The sequence below is a fragment of the Acomys minous genome (genome assembly GCF_964271855.1).
Source record: "Acomys minous genome assembly, chromosome: 18".
Taxonomy (NCBI): domain Eukaryota; kingdom Metazoa; phylum Chordata; class Mammalia; order Rodentia; family Muridae; genus Acomys; species Acomys minous.
The window spans coordinates 60,452,716-60,472,153 of NC_140501.1; positions in this window are offsets into that span (position 1 = coordinate 60,452,716).

The following is a 19,438-nucleotide window of genomic DNA, read 5'->3' on the forward strand; positions in this document are numbered from 1 at the left end:
GTCAATCCAGTCTGAACCGCACTTAGAAATCCGGGGAAGTTCATATCCAGGTCAAGACTGATCCAGGAAGAAAGAGCAGGGCCATTGCTAAAGTCAGTGAACCTCGAAGGCACAGGAAGTCGGGAGACAAAAGTGGGAAATTATGCATTTTGTGTGACTCTTCTCTCTGTGAAAGTAGGCTGGCAATATATATTTGTTGAAGTCGCCCAGTGTCTGGGCTTAGTAACACCTGAGTTGCCTGATGCCGCCGAAGACTTCTGTAACCCAGATGCCCCCAGAAAGAATGGCTTAAAGAAGCCAAGGTAGATAGAGCTGAGTTCAGACCCCTAGGCATATAATAGCCAGGCATGGCATCAACCCTCACAGGCTTATACCCAGGCAAACATACATGTACACACACATAGACATGTACATGCGCACCCATACATACACATATATGTGTACACACACGTGTACACACACACACACACACACACACACACACATACACACACACGCTCCCCACATATACATGCTAAAACCCAGAGGTTATCAGAAGAACGTTGATAGTGCTAGGATTGTCAGTGAATTGCAAAGCTTTTGTCCTGGCTACTACTACTACCTCATTAGGAAGGTTTTGTTTTATTTTGACATCTTAGCTAAAAAATATTTCTACTTATTTTAGTCTATGTGTAATGCGTGTTTTGCCTGAAGGCATAGATGCGCACCAAGTGTGTGCCAGGTGTCTTCAGAGGCCAGGAGAGAGCATTGCATGCCCCAGAACTGGAGTTGTGAGGCTCCACGCAGATGCTGGAAATCAAACCTGGCTCCTCTAGAAGAGCAGTCAGGGCTCTTACTCACTAAGCCATCTCTCCAGCCCTTGGTAGGAGGTTTTAATCCACAATCTCCTCAACTAACTATGGCCAGAGATGACCTAAGGACCCAGCCTCATCTGACTTTACTTCACCGCACAGTCTCAGCAGGTCCCGGCTTACTGTAATTCTGTCCAAAGAGGCTCTGTCTGCTCAGTTGCAGTCAATGGGTGGAGAAAGCAAGGGGCCCCCATATTCCTTCCATTTCCTACATTTCCACGACTTTATGTGGCCACAATCAGGACCCTGGGGTCCTTGGTGGCAGACAAAGTTAGGGAATGTAATTTTTGTTGGAAAACCACATGCCCCATTAGGAGTTCTAGTACTGAAGTCAAGAAGAAAACCAGATACTTGGGATTCACTCAGCCTTTGTGTTGCACACCCTCCTGCACACACTGATGACTACAACCATCTCGTTCTCCTCCAGTGAGCCCCTGTGCTGTATCTACTGCAAAACCACATACAATGAGCATTCCACACAGAGCTGACTGAACTCAAGAGTGAGCGCCAAGCAGCCCTGAGGAACCTGCTAGCACATTCTCCAATGTGCAAGGCGTAACCTGGTTGGACATGGTTACATTCTAACTGTGGTATGTGATCCAACAGGAACACTGCACACCAGATAGCAGGACCGGAACAGGAAGTGTGAGCAGGGTTGTTCTCTGCCCTGAGGCATTTTCTGTAGTGAGAGAGACAATCATGGTTACAAGCAGCAAGAGGCAAAGTCAGAGCAGGAAAGGAATGGTGTGACCTGGCTGGGTGGGGATGAGTCACCTGGAGTGAGGTAAGATGGAGGTTAGCTAAAGAAGAGACAACCTTTTCTTGCAGTCCGTGACAAGAGGCCAAGGAGGGAGGGACGGGAGATTTGGCACTTGCTTCAGGGATTTAGTGAAGCACTAGGTAAAGGATGTGAAGGAAGACAGAGACAGGCTGAGCCACCCCACTCTGGACCTGAAATGTTTCCTCTGGGCTGTACAGCAGCAGAGGCACCATGATGGTCCAATGCCATGGGGTAGGTAGCTGATGGAGACACCGCAAAAGGTAGAACCCAGAAGGCTCTGCTGTCAGACGAGGAGCTCATTCACCAGAAGACCTGCCCCAAGCAAATTCTAATTAGGAAGTGAGGACCTGCTTTGGTGACATCCAAGAGAGCTATCAGGACAGTCACCACATCTAGGCTCATGACCAAGTTCGCATACCATTGAGCCCAGAAGTTTCTAGAAAGCTTTAAAAATAACCCTCATTCCATTTACATGAAACTATTAGGGCAGAAAACAAGAAGATCATGTTTGAGTAAAATTGCTGGAGTGATGAAAGAAGCAGAAAGGCATTACCCTAGCTGGACTATGACCAGGCGGCAGAACCATCGTCACCTCAGAGTCTGAGGGAGAAGAGCAGGGTACTCAAGTGACATAGCAGCTCAGGAAGCCAGGGACTAATGCCCAGGGGAGCTGAACACTGCAATATCCTCTGTGTCCAGCTACATGGAAATCCCTGTCACTCCACGTGAGTGGCCAGCTCTCTGCATGATGCTGGTTTCTGAAGTCCCACCAGGTCAGCCGGCACCCATTCTGAGGAAAACAAGCATTTGCACATCACAATCATGAGACTGCACAGGCACACTAACTATCAACAAGTAAAAGAGTTATTAGAATTTCAACTCCAGAAAAAAAACATTCACATAACTGCAGGTAAAGGATTACCTCCACCTCACCACCATGGCCTGCTTGAGCTAAGTTTACAGGCTATGACATATGTGGGAATAGTTTTGAAATATATTGTAGATAGGCTTTGAGAATTTATCCATCCCCACCTCCTCTCCTCTAACTTCTCCCAGATGCCCCTACCACTTCTTCCGCCTAATTCCATTTCTTATTCATTTATTTATTTTGTTACCCGTTGAGTTCAGTCAGTGCTTCTCATATAGGCATGGTTTTGGGCCATCCACTGGGGAATGACCAAACTACCAGGGGTCCCATCCCTAAAGAAAACTGATTTCCCCCGTGAAGCAGCCATTGACTTCCATGAGCACTCAGGTGAGCACTCAGGAGCACCTCCCCCACCCCCCCACCCCCCACCCCCGTCTGCTCTGGCATTTTGACTGCTTTGTTCTTACATGATTTAAAATATCAATTCACATCCAATATACAGACCAGAACTAGACATGAATACATTCCCAGGATTTTAAGACACTGTTCATCTTTTTGTGCACCAATGCTTCTAAGTTCTTAAGGCTGAATTTAGTTGTTATTTATATAAAATTGAGTGAGAAAAGACATAAGATGGTAGGCTGTGACAAATAGTTCCCAATTCTTCAATGTCTTATAGGATGGCATGCTTGCCATCCTGGGGCCCTCAGTGTCTCCCTATAGGTAGAATGCAGCTCCTTAGGCCATGGTCGTGCTTGGCCCTATGGCTTTATTGAGCTAACAAAGGTAGTGATGCTGTGCAGAACAACTTCATATTTACCCCAGGTTTTTGGCCTTCTTCTTCTTCTACAAGGATGGCTTGGCTCAAGTAGACAGCATTCCTTCATCCTGGGTGGAGGAGAAGATGCTTGGTAGAGAACCAATCATCCTCAATGAAGCCATAGCAGTAGCCATCACCAACTAAAGTTCTTGTGATACCTGTCCATTCACCATAGGCTCGTGTGTTTGAGCACATGACTCGTGTCCAGTAGGCTCCATTTCGGAAGGCTGGGGGACCTTTCAGGAAATGAGCCCTCTCTGACTCAAGTGGGTCATTTGGGGATGGGCCTTGGGATTTCATACCCAGGTTACCTCCTGTGTGCTCTCTGCTTCCTGATTGTGGATATACATGACTAGCGCCTTGACGCTCTCGCCTCCACATCTCAGGTATGAAGAACTGTACCCTTAAACTAAGAGCCATGGTAAACTCGCCCTTCCTTATGCCGCTTTTGTCTGGTATTTTGTCAAAGCAATGAGAAGGGTGACGAATACAGTAACCAAGGTGAGATGCCAGCAAGTAACCTCCATTGGAAACCATGGAAACAAGCAATGTTTGTTACCACAGAAAAGTTGTGTGATACACCTGCCTCTGTGTTCAGCTATATAGAATAACCCTGCCTCCTTGTTCGTCTGTTTGCCATAACCCATCTCCTTGTGCATCTGTATGTAAGAACCCCACCTCCCTGTCCACCTGTATATAATAAACACTCTGAGCTTCGGGGGTGCTGCAGCCTCTCCATCGGAGACCCCAGACCTCCTTATCCCAGGTTTGTCTGTGTGATATGTCTGTCTTTTCCTTCATTTCCTTGCACCCCCAGTTAGATCAATCTCTCTGGAGCTGTGCAAAGGCTGGACAAGTGGACGCAGAATTTCAAGATGAAATATTCTCTATGTCATAGAAAGGCAAGGAGGTTGAGGGAGTTAAGAGGGAGGTATTTTTGTTGGGACACTCTGAAACCAAGATCACAAAAGTGTTTGGCTATCAGTTTTAGAGATAAAAAATAAACTTCTCTGAAAGATTTAAAATGCCAAGACCATTCCATAGAGAACACAAAAATCCTAGAGCAAACCTTAAAGTCAAAGAAACCCCCAGGCGCTGGGACAGTTTCCCTGAAGCCTTGAAGAAGTTTGTGGGGGTGAGAGGGGGAGGAGGGAGGGGAAGGGAGAGGAAGGGAGGGGAGGGAAAGACATTCTTACCTTCCTCTGTTCACAGAAACGTTTGCAGTGGTACTCAGAACAGCACAGCTGCTTTCCAATAAGTGGGTCAAGGTGCAAACAAGCAACACTGTGAAGCCCACCATGCACCAAAGTGCAAAGGTGAGAATTCGAATGTATAGGGTGAGTAGGTGTTGAAATGCCCACACAGCCTTCCCAAAGGTTCGAGGAGGATTATTGCAGGGTGTATCCTGGATCGGGTGGGGGGTGGAGGGTGGGGGGTAGGGGTGGGGGTAGGGGGTGGGAGTGGGGGGTGGGGGTGAGGGGGGTGGAGGGGGAATGCTTACATCAGGAGGGTTTTCCTTGTTGTCTGAAGCACTTCTCCAACTTCACACTTACACCTTCGTAACTATGACATTTTTATAAAACAAAGGGCTGCATTGTTGACCCTTTCATCCGTGAACTCTCATTTCCCTGGGATCTTTTTACTCTTTCTTTGGTTCCCAGAACAAAACTCTATGGTGTCTTCATAAATTGACAGCCAAATGTCTCTAAGCCTCTCTTCCAGAACAGATAACTTTTTTTTGAAATGGCATTGATATATTTAATTATGTGCAACTTAAAAAAAATAATAATCGCATTGGCAAAGCAAAATATATTGAGTTTGATGTGTTTGGCTGCAAAAACTTTCATTTGGCCAAGACTGCATAGTCTGAAGTCTCCAAGTGTAAATTATAATGTTATTTGAGATGAAGTAGAGAGTCATTTGTGGTGCTCAGGCATGACACATGAGGTAATCTTACCCTCTATCTGCAGGTGTGACATTGGATTCTGCTTGGACAGGCACCTGGTGTCAGTGTTCAGTCTGGCATTGTTTCAACACAGTCAGCCATGGCTGAAGATGACTAAAGGCAAAGCTTTGGCAGACTTTTTTTTTTCAAGAAAAAAGAATGATGAGTGACAATTACCCATAAGCGTCATGGTGTCTGATTACCCTTTCTCTGAACAGGCCCAGCCTCTTGTTATTCGCAGTCATACACTCAGCACCATAAAAGGACAGAAGGCAAGTGACATCCTGAGGACACCAAATACGGAACTAGCATTTGGATTTCGTGTGTGGAAATGATAGGGCACTAATGGTGGCCCATCCCGAGCCACGCCTTTCCCCTCTGTAACATTCATCACCCTGATTGTCACTTATGAAATGTCTGGCTTTACCTGCAGACTATGAGGGAAGAGGGGGGGGCGGCCTGGATGTGAAGTGGGGAAGAGTCTAGTGTATGTGCTAGCTGGTGGGCTTGCTCCTCTTCCTCGACTCCTCTTCCTCGTGGTGTCTAGTTGTTGTGGGGACATAAATGTAGAAATGAGGCATCTGCCTGACTGGGGTGCAAGGTACAGGCCCCAATCACAGCGCAGAGGAAACAGATTTTCCTCTCCTCTCCTCATGTCACCACGATGCCTGGACTGAGACTTAAGCATCCGCTGATGGCTTGCTGTGTCCAGGGAAACCAGGGGATGAAAGGCGACCTTTCAGGCATTTTTGGAGGGACATATGATTAGGCCAAAGCAATTGCTAAGAATCTAAGTGCTTTAAAAAATTTAGATATTTGGGAAATTTATAAACACAAACTCTGGTGCCCCATATTTGAACATGTCCCTTGGATGGAGAGGCCTGGTGGCATTCAGAGGAAGGATAATAGGTCACCAAGAAGAGACTTGATACCCTATGAGCATATACAGGGGGAGGAGGTCCCCCTCAGTCACAGTCATAGGGGAGGGGAGTAGGGGGCAAGTGGGAGGAAGGGAGGAATGGGAGGATACAAGGGATGGGCTAACAACTGAGATGTAATATGAATAAATTAATAAAAATACATAATAAAAAATAAAAATAATAAAATGGATATTTTGAATTTTCATAACTTAAAGATTTGACTGCCGTTACTAAAGGCATAGGAGGGAATTGCTTGTCATGTGATGGGTTGTGGCATAAGAACATGACTGGGCTGTGAAAACTGAGGAAATTGGGAGAATCGAAGGCTCCTATTTGAGTCACTGAAAATTAAAAATTCATTTTTTCCCAAAGGGAAGATGCAGTTTCTTTTGCTTGTAACTCAAAGATTTATTAGTCTCTCACTATATCTCTTGACTCCCAAAACATCCCCAAGAGAAAGCTGTATTTCTAAGTCACCTTCTCTCTATCAGGAAGCAGGCTCAGCCTGTGTGGAGCAGTGGCTTGACCTCTGCATCCAGGGTTTCTTCCTGTGTAGCAGGCTGCCTCTCCTGAACACTCAAAGCTACCCAGTTTCCCACACAGTCTTAATTCACCTCTAGAAATGGAAGTGCCTTCAGAGCTGAGGAAGTGGCTCAGTGGGTAAAGATTTCACTGCACCAGGCTGATGATGTGCGCTTAGGTCCCCAGAACCTAGCCAATGGACAGGACAATCTCCACAGTTATGTAGCACTCAAAGAAAGAATAAGCAGGCTACCAAGATGAGACTTGATCACCTATGACCACATAGTGCAGGGGGAGGGTCCCCTAGGTCTTAGACCTAGGGGAGGGGAATAGGATGAAAGCGGGAGGGAGGGAGGAACGGGAGGATACAAGTGATGGGATAACAATTGAGTTGTAATCTCAATACATTGACCATATAAAAAATGACAAAAAATAAAATAAAATAAAAATAAAAATCTTGGAGCAGGAGGACCAATAAGCCCAGCATGTACCCCTGAAGAGAGAAAGGAGGTGACTAGGAGAATCAACCCACTTAAAAGCTCCTGGGCCAGCTAACCTAGCATTGGCAGTGGGAAAACAAGAAACACCGCAAATAAGGTAGAAAGTGAGAGTTGAAAGCCTAGTGTATCCTCTGACCTCCACTCAAGAGCCACACGTGTACACATGCCTGTACACACAAACAGAAAGGGATTCCAGATTTGCCATTTGAGTCCCCGCAGCTCACTCTTCCTATCTCTTGCCATTTTGTTAATGAGACAGTTCAAGGCCATGAAATCTGTTGCTCAAATTGTTATTTCTCCAAAGTCCCACGCGTTGGAACTTCTAACCTAGTATCTAGTCCACTCTAGTTTATATGCTAGTGGCAATGAGAAGAAACTTCTAGGTCTTCTCTTTGAAGATCCTGTTTGGACATACAGCAGCACTCTGATAACGAGTTTCCATCAGGATATCAACAGTCACACCGCTGACAAAAGCCACTGCGGTGAATTGGGAATCTACAGAGAGACATTTCAGAAGCGCTAACAAATGCCATTTGACATCTCAACTTGTTTGGGTTTTTTTTCCCAACTTAGTATATCTTAGTTTGAATTCCAATTGCTGTAATTAAATACGCCGATGAAAGCAACTTGAGGGAAGACAGGATTTATTTTAGCCCACAGTTGCAGGTTATAGTCTGCCATTGAAGGCTGGTGAATCGGGGTGGCAAAATCTTGAACCAGTCAGCCACAGCCAGATTCAGGAACCGAGAGGGAATGGATGCTTTCACGCATGCGCGCTCGCCTAGGCTCGCCCTGTCCTTTTCATTTACGCCACAGTCCAATCTAGGAAGACGCTGTGCCCATACTGGGCGCAATCTTCCCACATCAGTTAGTATAACCAAGATAATCCCCGACAGGCACACCGGGACATGATTTACACAGCCTTTCACTGACTCTCTTCCTAGGTGGCTCCAGATTGGGTCAAGTTGACAACTGAAACCACTGCGACTAGGTACGTGCCACTGTAACCTGTGTTTGAATTCACCACGTACGTGGCTTATCAAATCCAACGTAGAGAGGCTTGCAACATCTCCTGAGAAGCCGTCTCAGTCATTTCACGTGTTTTTATTGAGAGATGTGTTTCCCCTTTGTAACTTTCAGGAGGAATGAAAATCATATAATCCATTAAAAAGACATATTTACTCACTGTAGTTAGAGGTTTATAGTTTCTAAATTGCACAATATGAAAATTTGTCATTGATAGGTAGAGTGAAAGCAGACAAGAAAAGCGAAATGAAGGAATTTCAACCTCTGTCTATTGACACATTTAACGAGTATAGGGAGGTCAGAAAAGCGGCAGTGCACCCCACTGCCTGAGCTCCACGCTGAGGGTGAGACAGGAGCGCTACTGCATTTATAGCCTATGCGAGAGAAGGAACCATGAGGAAAGATGTTAAAAAAAAAAAAAAAGTAAAAGGCCATTTAATTAGGTTAGAACTCTCCAGACTGTGCTCGCCATCATCCAAAAGAATAATCGGACAGAATAAAAATCAAGAGCAGATAAAAATTACAAATGGAGGTGTCCAGAGTGATTTCAGCTCTTAGTAAGGTGGCTCATGCTAATAACCTCAGTGCTTGGGAGGCTGAAACAGGAGGCTCAGGAGTGTGAGATCAGCCTGGGCTACGTAGGAAGACTCCAAGTAATTCTTTTTTTCAATTCACAGATGTCCAAGCTTGCAAAACAACAAGTTTACAGCCAAACAAATGATATTTACAGAACTATAAAATAGTAAGTATGTTATAAACTTTCTTGGTCATTTAAAGAAAAATGGATGGAATGACTTAACAGTATTTGGGTGAATTTTTTTAAGCCTAAAGTGTTTACTAGGAGTCTGTATCAATAATAGTTGACTAAAGAAAGGTTTCTGTAAGTAGCACTCACTATAACTATTTACATAGCGTGGTGAAATATTGGCAATACGTTGCATTAAATTTTCTACAAGATCTCTGACAGTTTCATATCACATTCCTTGATGCAGGAGGATAAGATCGATCATATAAAAGGTCAGGGTGGCATCCCTGCTCTAACAAGGACCCTCACCCCCCGCATGTCAGTGGCTACACACATTTCAAGTGCACTCCATTCTCACATCACACTGCAATATGGGTCCGTGGAGGAACTCTGACTGAGGCTCTGACTCCCGGCTCCAGGATCCTTTCAACCTTGTGAATCTGCCTTTCTAGCTGTTCAGAGTCTCCTCCATAAAGCTGTGGGGTGGGCAAGCACAAGCAGAAAGGCCCTAGCTTGAACTCCGGGCCCAGGATTCAGATTTATTGCATAGCAATTGGGACGCCATCTTGATCTAAGGACTGATATCTGTGTGTGACTTCGGCCAAAGGCCAAGCGAAAACTCCAAAAAGGAAAAAGTCTATGTGGACTGATGATGCACAGAGATTTTTCTTGTAGCCACTCTCTGAATAATCAGTGTACCAGCTGTGTAGGTGATACTTACACTTCTTGGGTATTTTCAAGGTATTTTTAAGAGATATGTTAAGGCACACAAGATTGAGGAGTTGTTAGATAAATACTGTATTCTATCTCACAGAAGAAAGAGTATGGACCAACTTTGGTGGCTAAGAGGGCGCCTGGGGGGATCCCCCACAGATGCTGAAGAAGCCGGAGTTTGCTCTAGCTGTGTAACACCACAGATAGCCTCCTTCCAATTCTTTTGGACACCGGTCTTCCATGCCCACTAATTCCCATCACTGTCTAGATCAGAGACTCTGGTCATCAAGACTGTCTGAGATTATGCGTCCGTGTCTCACTAGAGGCAAAACCTCCTTGGCAACAGTGCTGCCCACCAGGCAATCCCCTCCGGGCACCGTCAGGCTGGGACTCAGCCATCTGTGCAGAAGGCAGCACCAGCAATCCTACAGTGTTCTGGTCCCTGTGCATCCTGTAGGCATCATCGCCGTGTAGTTTCCTCAAAGTCTGTTTAATTTTAGGAGCTCCCTAAATCTAGTTTAATTTGAACACCCCTCTGGTCCCCAGGATGAGACTTTGCTCTCTGCATGAACAAATTCCTTTTCTGAAGGTGCTAGCTCTGGCGGCGAAGGTTCTGAACGATGTATGACTAAGTACAGTCATCCGCCTATATTGCACCATATTGGCTCTAGATTAGAGGTTCTCAACCTGTGGGCCGTGACCCGTTTAGGGTCCAAACAATCCTTTCACAAGGGTCGCATATCAGATATCCTACATATCAGATGGTTACATTATGATTCATAACAGTAGGGAAATTATGAAGTAGCAACAGAGATAATTCGTGGTTGGGAATCACCTCGACACGAGGAACTGTATTGAAGGGCCACAGCATTAGGAAGGTTGAGAACCATGGCTCTAGTCCCTTCTCTAAGGCAGCAGAATCCACAGATGCTCGAACTCTATATAACATGTTATAAGGCTGCATGGAGCCTGCACAGGCTCCCTACACTCAACCATCTGAGGTGACTTAGTGTGCTTGTGAGTGAAAAATATCAGGGGAGTCATTTCCACTGTGCATTGCTCAGGAAATACTGGCACAAAAAAAAATCTCTGTGCATCTTCAGTACCGACGTGTTCTTTTCTTTTCCAGTTATTTTGGGTTTGCAATTGGTTCAACCTGTTCATGGGTCTAAAAAGCTAACTACGTAACAGCTTCCTTTTCTTATGTGTCTTGTGCCCAACGGGGACAAGGTAAATGATTTGTGTGCATTATCACCAGCCCTCATCACCTTTAGAGCATATATTAGAGCCGTTTACAGTGGAAAATGGGGAATTAGCACAGTGTGACTCACATCAGGGAAAATAGTTAAATGGTGACTGGGCAAGCTGAGTGAGTCTGACTCCAGCAAGAACTCTTTCCTCTGCCCTTGGGTTGTTTTCTTTACTTGTCAAACAAACTGTATTTTTATTCTGTTTAATGGTTTGTTGTCGTGTTTGTTTGTTGTTGTTTTCCAATTTGTACCAACCACAGAATTCCAGATACTCAGTGACATCTAAAGAACCAAACACATTCCAAGCATGGTAATGTGTACTTGTAATCCCTGCATTAGGAGGCTGAGGTAAGAGGCTCAAAGTGAGTTCAAAGCCAGCTTAGGTAACTGTCTTAGTTAGGGTTTCTATTGCTGAGAAGAAGAGGAGGAGGAGGAGGAGGAGGAGGAAGGAGAGGAGGAGGAGGAGGAAGAGAAGAAGGAAGAGGAAGAGGAGGGGGAGAAAGAAGAAGAAGAGGAGGAAGGGGAAGAAGAGAAAGAGGAGGAAGAAAAAGAGGAGGAAGAAGAGAAGGAAGAGGAGGAGGAAGAAGAGAAGAAGGAAAGGAAACACGATGACCAAAAGAAACTTGGGAAGGAAAGGGTTTGTTTCCACTTACAGTCCATCACTGAGGGAAGTCACAGCTGGAATTGAAGCAAGGCAGGAATCTAGAGCCAGGATGCTGATGCAGAGGCCACAGAGGAGTGCTGGATGCTGATGTAGAGGCCACGGAGGAGTGCTGGATGCTGATGCAGAGGCCATGGAGGAGTGCTGGATGCTGATGTAGAGGCCACGGAGGAGTGCTGGATGCTGATGTAGAGGCCACGGAGGAGTGCTGGATGCTGATGCAGAGGCCATGGAGGAGTGCTGGATGCTGATGCAGAGGCCACGGAGGAGTGCTGGATGCTGATGCAGAGGCCATGGGGGAGTGCTGGATGCTGATGCAGAGGCCACAGAGGAGTGTTGGATGCTGATGTAGAGGCCACGGAGGAGTGCTGGATGCTGATGTAGAGGCCACGGAGGAGTGCTGGATGCTGATGTAGAGGCCACGGAGGAGTGCTACTTACTGGCTTGCTTTTCATGGTTTTTTCAGCTTTCCTTCTTGTAGCTCCCAAGTGCAGCACCATCCCCAGTGTGCTAGACATTCTCATATCAATCATCAATCAAGAAATGCACCAAATATTTGCCCATAAGCAATCTAATAGGAACATCTCCTCAACTGATGTTCCCTCTTCCAAAGTGACCCTAGTTTGTGTTAAGATAAAAACTAACCAGAATAATGACATAAGTGAGTTAAAGGGTAGCCTGGGCTATGTCTTAAGAACTTACCTAAAGGAAATTAATTGGTTAATTAAAAGCCAAATATTAAGCAAAGGTATTGATCATGAATGCACTATCAAGTGCTAACCTGAAGGGTGACATCTATCCTTGTTTCAATCAAAGAAAATAAATGAGTGTCTATGGTCCTAGCATTTGAGGGGGGAGAGGCAAGAGGATCATTCTCAGTTCCACAGTGGGTCTCAGGGTAGTCTATGGTACAGGAGACATTGTCTCACATGAAAAAAACCACTAATTTGTGAGCTTATTAAAAATAATTTTAAAGGAAATTGAGCACAGGTACCCTAAATGGTAGATAATGTTGCTTCCAGAACACATGTGTTATTTAAATGACAATCTCAGTGCTGAGCAGGAGTTACCTGCCTATAAACTATGAGTCAGAGAAGTCCCAGAGGCACTGAAAGAAACATGGGCTATTGCCATTGCTCGTAGTTAACAGACCATGTGGTAAAACCTTATTGCTGAAGGCGTCACATACTTTGGTTGCGAGACATACAGAAATCTTAAGCTTTCCAGGAAACTCTGTTCTTAGTGACCACGTTTGATGATGCAGGAATGTGATGTACAGGCTATGGGGTGGAGGTGAAGGGACAGAAACAACATCAACGGTCTTTATCCAATGCTGGACCATGCATGTTACAACGCTCATCTTCCAGATAGATGTGCCCACTGCTAGAATAGAGGCATAACTGTTACTGGGGTAACTAACTACTTTCTCACTGGGTTTGATGCCTGTTCTAAAGGAGAGAATTAATACTTCATACTATAAACCTGGTTTAAGGCCTATTAGTAGCCATAGAGTGCTCCTGAGTTGCTAAATGCTCATGTGGTCAAAATGCCTCCTAAGTGTTTACGTTTACCCAAAGAATTGTGTCGCTTTTAACTGTGGGCAGAGAAACTTTTTTTTGCACCTGACAATAGTCACTGCAGAGATTCCTACTATCCAATATGTTGAGGGGGAGTTATTGGAGTGCTTAGCCCTAGATGGAACTTCTCGACCACACACACACACACACACACACACACACACACACACACACACACCAGGAAGAATGCTGAGGATACAAAGGAGTGTTGTGAAATTCTGTCCCCTGGACATAGCACAGCTGTGAGAAGCATGAAGTCAGGACAGCAGTGGTTGCCTGTCCAAGATCTGAACAAGCTCAAGCCAGTTTAAAAATTCCCAGCATGCTTGGAGAGGAAGCTAATGAGGTCACACACATCTATCTAATGATCCTGTAGCGTTGATGGCTGCTAAAGAAGGCAGTCTTTTTTTGGGGGGGGGGGAGGGCACTGATGGCCCCACATCCACATGCATATGGGCGGCACTGACAGGACTCAGGTTTTAAAGAGAGAAAAAGAAGGCAGGGAGCTGGGAGGGAAGTGTGGTGACAGGAGGGTTGGGGGAGTTGGAGGAGAAGAGTGGGAATTGGATGTGGTCAAGACCTTCTATAACATGCAGAAAATGTTCAAAGAAAGAAAAGTGTCATTTTAGCGTAACCTGGGATCACATAGTATTGAAAACCATTGCAATACCCTTCTCTTCCTGAAGGGTCACAAGTGTCATCAACTTAACGGCTCTAGGAAAGAGGATTACAATGCTGAGAATAACAAGAAAAGAGGAAAAAAAACTATGAAAGCGCAAACTTCAGAGAAAGGACACAGGTGTCTCACCTGAACATATTCACATCTTCAGATGTTGCCAGTATAAGTGGTTTCGAGAAGCATCATGACACTGTGGACAATTTCACCCATGGACGCTTCCAGGAGTGCTTGGTACATTCCACTAAAACTGGAAAGCAAGGGAAGGCTGACAACACACAGAACAGCCGAGCCGAATGAGTGATGATGCTCAAAGCGCTGAAAGAAACTTCTTTTTTTTTTTTCCAAATTGTTAAGCAGTGCCACCCACACAGGAAACTCAACAGACATTAATTATACCTTGCATGTAATCCCAAGGATCCCGAGAATGTGCTTTATTTATTTTTACATTGGGAATGAGAGAAGAATGAAATAAGACGGTTTCTGCCAACTCTGTTGAGATCTGGGTGTCCTGTTTTCATCTAGAAAATCTTCAGACCCACTGGTTTTTCCCAAAATTGTTATCTTCCTCTACAAATAAACCCAAACTTTCCTTTCAAACAGCTAGTCCAATGCAAATAATTACCAAACTCAGCTTTGATACGGATCCAGTTGCTCAATGTGAGAAAGACTTCCCGAATGACCTTCTGAGGTTTGGGGCTTTGTTCGACTTCCCTTCAAATTCCCTCTTATGCACCAGTAGCAGCTTTTGTTTGTCACATTTTTCCACCTCCTGAAAGGTGATGTGCGTCACGTCTGGAGTCTTTCCAGCCTCTGGCTATAAAGCTTGAGCAATCTCAAAGCACCTGGTTTACAAAAAGACCCACCAAGGGGCCAACCTGGTCCTGCAATACAGAGGACCTTAGAATCTCTGAAGATGGGAGCCTTCGGCCTGAATCCAAAGGCTGATGTTTTCCTAGCACATCTTCATTTGGGTGCATGACTGTAAATGTGATGAACAAACTTCCAAGTCTGATGTGAAGACTTCAAGGTCTGGTACAAACCCTTTGAGGTAAGGAATTAGCCTGAGCTAGCCCTGTTTGCTTTGGTAAGATGCACAATTGATGGTTGGTCAACTTTCAGTTGTGGGATCACCATATTCCCACAGGGAGCTCAGCTGCACCATGTTTTTAGATGGCTGGAATTGGCACCGGGCTGCCACTCCCTGGCTCTGTTCCCTCTGCCACACCTCACTCCCTTGGCACGAGCTTTCCCTCTGCCCGGAACACTCACTGTGCCTCACCTCTATTTCCCAGTTCACCTGTCACTGTAGCTTCAGAAGTCACTTAAAACAACTTTGTCTTCCTTTGTCAACACTCCTGACACTCCAGATGGCAGAAGGCCCCTCTGGATCCAACCTACAGGCCCTGCTTACTCTCATTCTGCTTGTTTCAGCACACCTGTGTCCTCATAGTGACGGCGTCTCTATCCTACACAGGAGCAGAGGCCACACCTGTCCCCTCCATGCTGGTCCCTCAGACCTCAGCAAACAGGGCAACGCAGCTGTTCTCAGGGTGGACTGGTGGCTGACTACCTGGCCTGCTTCATACTCCCGTCCCCACTGGTCCAGAATGGGAGCTATGCCACAGCCATGCTTGTTTTTCCAGAACTTGGCACAAATTCCAGCGTTACATGCCTTGCGAGTGCATGTTAAGATAAATGAAAGAGTGAAAGGAAAAAGTACTTTCTGTTCACGATGTGTGTGGTGGCTTGAGTGAGAATTGGTCCTCATAAGCTCGTGTATCTGAATGTTTGGTCCCTAATAAGTTGGTAGAACTGTTTGGGGGAGAATTAGGAGGTGTGCCCTTATGAGAGGCAGTGTGTCACTGAGGGTGGGTTTGGAGACTTCAGAGCCCTAAACCGTTTCTAGTTAGCTCTCTACCATTTACTCTCAGGTTAGAGTGTAAGCTCTTGGCTGCTGCTCCAGCACCGTTTCTGCCCGCCTGCTGCCATGTTCCAGCCATCATGGTTATGAACTCGTCCTCTATAACTCTAAGCAAGTCCCCCCAATTAAATGCTTTCTTCTATAAGTTGCTTTGGTCGGTGTCAGCTAAAGACAGTGATTCAAGGAGCTAACTGGGTTTCTCCTTTTAAAAAAATAATAGTGTTTTAAGAAGCAATGCAAGCCACACGTGGTGTTGCATGCCTGTAATCCCAGAACTTGGGGAGGCAGAGGCAGGAGGATCTCTGTCAGTTTTAGGCTAGCCTGATCTACAAAGTAAGGCCAGGACAGCCAAAGTTACACAGAGAAACCCTGTTTTGAAAAATAAAAAGTAAGTCCCACAATAACAGATGATTTGATACAAGAGTAAACTGTTATTGAACTTTATCCTCATTTTATTTAGACAGTTTACCAAAAAATAAAACAAATTAGTTATAACCTGGAAAGAGTCAGGGGTGAGGACTGAAGGAGCTGAGGGGTCAAGGAAACCACAATAAGACCTACAGAGTACACTAACCTGTGCCCATGGGGGCCCAACGGAGCCTGAACCACCAACCAAAGTACATGAGTGGGCTGGACCTAGACCCCCCACACATATGTTGCATATGTGCAGCTTGGTCCAGTAACATGTGAGTGCCCCAACAATGAGAGCAGGGGATGTCTTTGACTCTTTTTGCCTGCCTTTAGATCTCTTTCCCTTGTCTGGCCTCAGTGGGAGAAGATGTGCTTAGGTTTGCTGCAACTTGAGATGCCAGGGTAGGTTGGTACCCATTGGAGGCCTCCCATTCTCTGAGAAGAAGGGAGGTGGGAATGGACACGGGGGTGTGAGGGTGGGACTGGGAGGAGAGGAGGGGGGGGGTTGGCATCAAGCTGTAAAGTGATTAAATAGATACATGAATAAATTCAAAAGAAAAGAAAAGAAATGCTATCTCTGCCAGGCACGGTCACATATGCCTTTAATCCAAGTTCTCTGTAGGCAGAGGTGGGTGGATCTTTGTGAAGTCGAGGCCAGCCTGGTCTACGGGATGAGTTCAAGAGCAACCAGATCTACATAGAGAGACGCTATCTCAACAGACAGTCAGTAAAGGAAGAACTACAAGCCCTGCGCTTTTCAGAGCAGCCGTTTTATAATGAAGGCACAATAGGTTGCCCTTGGATCCGACTCTGAAGTAATCCCTGTTTCTCCAAGGAACCAACTGCTGGCTCCCTGAGCAAGCCGACTCAGTCCTTTCCAAGGAAAATGGCGTTATGCTAAATGCACTGAAAACCTTCACTTTTTGGGAGTCTGAGAAGCAAACAGACAACCGCTGTCCCTGGAATGATCTCGCCACCCACTTTGATGTTAGGTGGGACCTTGTAGATAAAAGATCAGCAGCCAGCCACACAACAGCAGCACACAGAGGCCCTTGACACAGAGGCCCTGGGTGTCTAAGGGGGGAGCTGGCCTAACTGAGTTCACCAGCACACTAGCTTGAACGGGCTCTGTCAACTAGGGATGCTTGGGAGAGGAGAGAGCTGGTGGGAGCACGGGCCGGAGGAAGTGTGCAGTGCCTGATGGGATGCTGCATATGTTCTAGAGTTTCTTAAATCCCTGGCATCTCCAAGCATGGAAAGAAGTAGAGTCACAAGGCTTGTAGTAATGCGGTGAGCCAAGAGAGTAGGGAGGACAGAATTTCTTTGATGACATCATAGGAACCGAAGAGAAGGCTCAGCAGTTAAGAGTTTGTGCTGCTCTTACGGAGGACCATAGCTCAGATTCTAGCATCCACATTGTGAGACTCACAGGCTGTAAACTCTAGCTCCAAGGAATCAGATGCTTTCTTCTGGGCTCAAAGGTCACCTGCATGTGCAAATTATGAACTCATGTATGCACACACACACACATATACACACATGCACACACACGCACGTGTCTGTGTGTGTGTGTGTGTGTGTGTGTGTGTGTGTGTGTGTGTGTGTGTGAGTGTGCACAAACTTGGGAAATGGGACTGTTTCAACTATAAAGTCTTCTGTTCAAAACAGCCAAAACAAACACAAACCCTAAGCGTGCAGAAGTGACCTCCAGTCACAGTATAAAGGACACGAGGAATCACAGTCAGATTGTCCTCAGCTTGCTGTTCCTTTCCTGGACAAACACAGGTCTGAGGAAAGGGCAGGTGTCACTCTGGCCTATCCAGAGCTGTTTCTTTGCCAGTACTGTCCAGTGGCCTCTAAAGCCTGCACAAAACCTCTACTGTGTTCCCTCTGCTTCTAGCAGAGCTTTCTCTAAGCATCCTATGTCCAGACAGAAGTCATTTTTCTCCTGAAAAAGTATGGACCATCCTAAAATCTCATGCTAATAGCCCTTCAGTTGAGCCTTTCGTGTGCTTTGATTACTTCTTGCCAGCGACCCCAGCACCCTGGCCCCATGGATGGCTCCTGATCACACCTGGCTTTGGTGAGTCTCATTGATAACAGAGGTTCTGGATACAGCTTCCAGGACCTGCCACATCCTCTCAGTGTGGACCTCTGTAGTCCCACCCCATTAGGGCTACCTTCTGAAGTAACACGGGACAGGGACACAGTGGCCCTTCCCTTCCCAGCCCCCAGCATCATCTTGAAGCTGAGTTCCACTTAACATCATCCTTAATAAAGGAGGCTCAGCCTTTTGTGCTTTAGATCCAGTTTCCTGGGTTGTGTTTGGCTGGGCGTGTTTCTTTGCTGCTTGCCGTTGGGTGATAGCACCGCCAACTGTAGTTTGTGGATTTCCTTCAAAGCTCAAGAAACATTTGGTCCATACACCCGCAGCAGAGAGCCTGGTAAATGCTGCCGGGGAAGAGGGCTGCATAAGTAGCAACCTGAGAGATAGCTTCTATCCACATTTGAAGCGTCTTCTCTTATTTCCAGTGCAGAGAGACTTATCAATAAACCGTCTTTTGACGGGGGACTAGAAATCCTCTCTGATAATCTTTTGCCGTGAGGTCTAAAATCCAGCTGAGGCTCAGATGACTCGAGAGGAATTTTGTTTTTCTCTGGTTTTCACTGGAAATAAAGCAAGCGGTGCCCATGAAAGCAAGGATGTCCGAGATCCTTCTCAGAGCCACACACAGGCTGACAGGAATGTAAGAGCTGCCGTGGAAAACCACCCCAACCCTTGCTCTGAGACATTGCTTCTGCTCCGAGGCAAAATTGTTTGTAAAAACTTTTTCTTTTGATTTTTTTGTTATCCAAATAATTCCAGCTTAAATTGGAACTCAAATATTAATCTGATAATGACACCGTTGAGACACATTCTCTGACGACTGATCTCAAATGACTTACAAGGCTTTATTCCCCCCATTTTCTGCATTCCTTTCCAGCCAGGGCTTTTGCTTGTGTTTAACAAGCACGGCCCTCCCCCAGCCTGCCACGTCCACCATCAGGGAGGTAAAAAAGACCCTGAAATGTGTGCGTCTTAGGATGATTACTATGTACTTGGGAATATCCTTTAATTTAAATTTTGCTTTATTTTATTTTTAGCTTCAAAGCTTTTGCAGGAATGAACACCTGTCTTTCCTGGCATTATAAGAAATTGTCAGGTTTCTGACACACTTTGTTTTGTCCTCAGACGGTGACACTGCAC